Source organism: Podarcis liolepis (genome assembly GCF_965112155.1).
Source record: "Podarcis liolepis genome assembly, chromosome: 10".
Taxonomy (NCBI): domain Eukaryota; kingdom Metazoa; phylum Chordata; class Lepidosauria; order Squamata; family Lacertidae; genus Podarcis; species Podarcis liolepis.
In genome coordinates this window covers 66,486,674-66,491,997 of record NC_139562.1, presented here as the reverse complement: position 1 = coordinate 66,491,997, position 5,324 = coordinate 66,486,674, and the positions used below count along the sequence as shown (strand labels likewise).

At 42.5% G+C, this 5,324-nt stretch overlaps 1 long non-coding RNA gene across 1 annotated transcript; it reads right to left on the bottom strand.

The window, feature by feature from the left end:
* Window positions 1–280: 280 nt before the first annotated feature.
* Window positions 281–3,627, bottom strand: LOC310687960. Its single transcript, XR_014516681.1, has 3 exons — window positions 3,366–3,627; window positions 2,982–3,053; window positions 281–471 (listed from the first exon to the last, which is right to left on the bottom strand). It is a non-coding gene; the product is annotated as an uncharacterized lncRNA (long non-coding RNA).
* Window positions 3,628–5,324: the final 1,697 nt, after the last annotated feature.

Here is a 5,324-nt window from a genome sequence, read left to right as displayed (position 1 = left end):
CAAGTTCACCCCGTCGCGGGGATTTGAACCGCCAACCTTCTGATCGGCAAGTCCTAGGCTCTGTGGTTTAACCCACAGTGGCACCCATCACTCCTGGTACACATTTCCAATCTGGATTGCAGGTTAACCATTAAATACATTAAAATAAAAGCACATTTATGCGGTGTAATCCTATACACACCAGGGTGCAGAACTCATTGAACTCAGTGGGGCTTATTTCAGAATGGACATGCATAGGACTGAATCGTTAAAAACAGAATATTAAAAATACAATGAATGCAGATCTCAGAGATTAAAACATAATCCTTATTGAAAACAGCAGATGCTTAGCAGGCCAAAGGTGCTGGAATAAAAATGTCTTTATCAATAGGCTGGAGATAGTCAAAGAGAAGACTATTTGTGCTTCAGCCAAAGTACTTCACAATATTGGTGTAGGACCTATTTCTTGCCATCATTCACTAAGTCTTCACACTAAGCAGGACACAGAGAAGGGGTAGGATAGTGATCATTTAGGTATCTAGCAATTAATGGTAATTGCCAACATTTGGGTATGGTAGACTTTAACAGAAAGTTCAAAGACTAGGACCATCACTAGTCTTGTTCCATGTTGTCCCCCAAAGGTTTTACCTCGCTGCAGTGGTGGACCTACATTTTGAGGGCTTGAACTGTTATGGGGGCCCCTTCGCAACCAGCAGTGAGGCCTAGGTGACCACTGTTATCTTCTTCCTTTACAACATCTGTGCTACTGACTCTTTGGGATTGTTGGAAAATATGCGACAAAAAAATTAATCAATTTGAGTCATGTGATTCAAACTGGGTCTACTCAGCCCATTTTTTTAAAAAAAGCAATGTGAACTAAAGTCAATTCTGGGGTCTCGAATCCCAGAGGGGCCCTTAAATTTAAGATACATTAGTTTCCTAGTACATCTATCACTGCCTGGCTGGAATGTGTCACTGAACTCTTTCTTGCCTGCCTGGAAGATGAGAGAGAATTGTTAGTGTGTGTGTTGAAACCTCTAGCTTTTGTGACGCTGGAATATAGCCTACTGCAGAAACATTCATTGGTCCACCCACTTCTGCCTCTGGCCTCACCCACTTCGCTCTACCCATTATTACTTTTAAAACGTATATAAATTTGTATTAGTTTTACATAAAACATAACATTTTCACATATTAAAAAAGGAAAGGGTTCTTTAGAACCTTGAGAACTCCTTCCTTCCCTTCCTCCATGGGTTCCAATTCTAAATTTTATTCCTGCATCTTTTACTATAATGTATATAATCATTAATACTGTAATGTATATAATAACGGGACCCGGGTGGCGCTGTGGGTTAAACCACAGAGCCTAGGCTTGCTGATCAGAAGGTCAGCGGTTCAAATTCCCGCGATGGGGTCCCTGCTCCTGCCAACCTAGCAGTTCGAAAGCATGTCAAAGTGCAAGTAGATAAATAGGTACCGCTCTGGCGAGAAGGTAAACGGCATTTCCGTGTGCTGCTCTGGTTTCCCAGAAGCGGCTTAGTCATGCTGGCCACATGACCTGGAAGCTGTACGCCGACTCCCTCAGCCAATAAAGCAAGATGAGCGCCACAACCCCAGAATTGGTCATGACTGGACCTAATGGTCAGGGGTCCCTTTACCTTTACCTTTATATAATCATAGTATCCAAAATCCAAGTTACATTACAAGTGTCATTGTATTCCTGCCACTGATTTCAACTGTTTACAGTCATCTCTCAAATACGTTAGAAGGTTATTCCAGTCTTTTAAAAATACTTGGTCTTCCTGATCTTTCCCGTCAGTCTTGCCATTTCTGCATATTCCATCAGCTTGGTCTGCCACTCTTCTCTGGTCGGTCCTTCTTCTTCTTCCCATCTCTGGGCAAGAAGCATCCTTGCTGCTGACTTTGCATACATAAACAGCAGGGACGCAGGTGGCGCTGTGGTCTAAACCACTGAGCCACTTGGGCTTGCTGATTGGAAGGTCGGCGGTTCAAATCCCCACTATGGGGTGAGCTCCCGTTGCTCTGTCCCAGCTCCTGCCAACTTAGCAGTTCGAAAGCATGCTTTCTCTGTGCACCAGTAGCGGTTTAGTCATGCTGGCCACATGACCTGGACAACTGTCTGTGGACAAATGCCGGTTCCCTCAACCTGAAAGCGAGATGAGCGTCGCAACCCCATAGTCACCGTTGACTGGACTTAACCATCCTGGGGTCCTTTACCTTTACCTTACATAAACAGCATTTTATTTTCTTTTGGTAGTTTCGTGTCTATAATGCTTAACAAAAAAGCCCCTGCTTTTTTAATGAAAGTTATTTTTGTTAAGTTGTGGGTGAACATATCAGGTGACACAACTATTCTTCAAACAGCTTTTGTTTATTCACAGGCCAGAACAGAACTGAACTGAAGGGTTCAGCCAGCCTGCTTATTATATATATATATATACAATGCAACAGTAACAACTTTCTGTAACTATCCAATCACTGAAGGTCACTTTCAATTCCTTATTTGCATATGTGGACCTGAGTTAAAACTCTCTACAGTATCCCCCTGCTGGCCCAGGGTGAAAACTTCAGTACATAACAATTTTAAACATTTTTTTTCATTATATATCATTTCCCAGAAAGCTTTTACCATCCCACATGACCACCACATACGATAATGCTCCACATATTGTTAACATGCGGTTCCTCGAAGCCTGCCCAGGAGAAATGTGGTCCTCAAGGTGAAAAAGCTTTCTGAGTCCTTACCTAGTTCAGCACCACCTCCTCTTATAATCATCCCAATAAGCTAAAATTACCCTGCCAAACTAATGAATCTTCAGGTGTATTTGGACAGCTTGAAGGAGACCATAACCATTTCTAGAGCAATTTATAACTTGAATAAATCACAAGCTCCCATTGATGCAGCTTGCCTTGCTAATGGAATTCTTCAGTATTTCTGATTTAGTAACCTTTGAGATTATAAATATTATGTCAATGCTTACCTTAACTTGGCCCACACTGTATATAAATAATCCCTGTGGTCTGTGCCCTTGAAAATGTTCACATTGTCATTCCTAAGAAACATTAGAGGCAAGTGTGTGAAGGTTTTAGATTTAATGCGCCTAAATAATGTTCTTATGGCTTTGGACAGCAAGTTATCTCTAAGGAGTGAAAACCTTTCCATCACAAGTATGGATCTGTGACTGCCAGTGAAATAGTATTTCTGCCATTAAATGTTCCAGGTATTCTCATCTATAAAAGCATTTCAGATCTGCTACAGTGCTAAGATGAAAGATGCTTTCTTAATTTTAGAAGGGGGAAATTTAAGCTGCAATCCTGTACCCACTTACTTGTGAGCAAGCCCCACTGAAATCAATGTAACTTACTTTTGAAGAGACTTGCGCTGTTAACCACAGTTCTTTCTTCCATTCTTACATTTATGTTCTGCCCCCTTCCTCCCAGTGGAGCCCAGGCTGGCAGGCACACGAATGATAAAAGAAGGAAAACATCTAAAAACACGTCCAATACAAGTGCAGACTGGGAAAGAGCTGTACTTAAAAGGCTTGTTGGAAGTGGAAGGACTTCAGTAGATGCTGGAAAGACAACAGAGAGGGTGCCCGTCTTATATATAATAGGAGTTGGGGTGAAATTCCAAAGGGTAGGTGTCAAAATTTCAAAGACTTGGCTCCCATATTAGCAAGCTGTTTGTAGAGAGAGATTATATCAGCTGCCATTTTTAGAATACACACACATACTATGCAATATTTGTGTCCTTGTGACATATCCCCCGATCCCTTGAATCCCACCTTGTGGGAATAATAATAATAATAATAATAATAATAATAATAATAATAATAATATTTATACCCCACCCATCTGACTGGGTTTCCCCAGCCACTCTGGGCGGCTTCCAACAGAACACTAAAATACAATAGCCTATTAAACTTTAAACACTTCCCTAAACAAGGCAGCCTTCAGATGTCTTCTAAAAGTTTGGTAGTTGTTTTTCTCTTTGACATCTGGTGGGAGGGCGTTCCACAGGACGGGTGCCACTACTGAGAAGGCCCTCTGCCTGGTTCCCTGTAACTTGGTTTCTTGCAGCGAGGGAACCGCCAGAAAGCCCTCGGTGCTGGACCTCAGTGTCTGGGCAGAATGATGGAGGTGGGGGTTTTAAGTCTTCTTTGTGATCATATATCCTGGTTGTGGAGTGGACTGTAACTGGGTCCCAGTTTCCAATTTCCCTTCAGACCTCCCCACCCAAAGCAGGAATGGTGAAGGGTGATTGACCCTGTTCTCCATGGAGACCATCAATGAAAGCTTGAATAGGGTTAACCTTTACACAGCTGTAGGGAAACTTCAGCCCTCCAGATGTTGTTGAGCTACAACTCTTAGAATGGCAATGGTGCCCACCTGAGAGGTGATGGAGCTGAGCTCCTGTAAGCTCTGGTTGAAAAAAAAAAAGCCCTGCATTTATGTAGATTAATGTGGGTGGAATTCAACAAAGTCCTACTCAGAGTAGACCCATTTATGCTCCACCCCCATCATTCAGCCCGAACACTGAGGTCCAGCTCCGAGGGCCTTTTGGCGGTTCCCTCGCTGCAAGAAGTGAGGTTACAGGAAACCAGGCAGAGGGCCTTCTCGGTAGTGGCGCCCGCCCTGTGGAATGCCCTCCCATCAGATGTCAAGGAAACAAACAACTATCTGACTTTTAGAAGACACCTGAAGGCAACCCTTATTTAGGGAAGTTTTTAATGTTTGATGTTTTATTGTGTTTTTAATATTCTGTTGGGAGCCGCCCAGAGTGGCTGGGGAAACCCAGCCAGATGGGCGGGGTATAAATATATTATTATTATTATTATTATTATTATTATTATTATTATTATTATTATGACTCTATATATGAAAACTGATTTTTTGTTCTTGTAAAAAATCCTACTTACAGTGGTACCTCCGGTTAAGTACTTAATTCGTTCCAGAGGTCCATTCTTAACCTGAAACTGAAGCACCACTTTAGCTAATGGGGCCTCCTGCTGCTGCCGGAGCACAATTTCTGTTCTCATCCTGAAGCAAAGTTCTTAACCCGAGGTAATATTTCTGGGTTAGCGAAGTCTGTAACCTGAAGTGTCTGTAACCTGAAGCGTATGTAACCTGAGGTACCACTGTATAAAGAAGAAGAAGAAAACCCAGGAGCTCACAATAAATGGGGAAGCGATACAGTTCATTGGTAGAGCATTTGTCTTGCATTCAGCTTCAATCCATGAAATGGAGGGCTAGGACCGTATCCTGTCTGAAATCGTACAGAGACGCTTCCACTTAGTGCAGACACCACCGAGCTAGCTAGATCA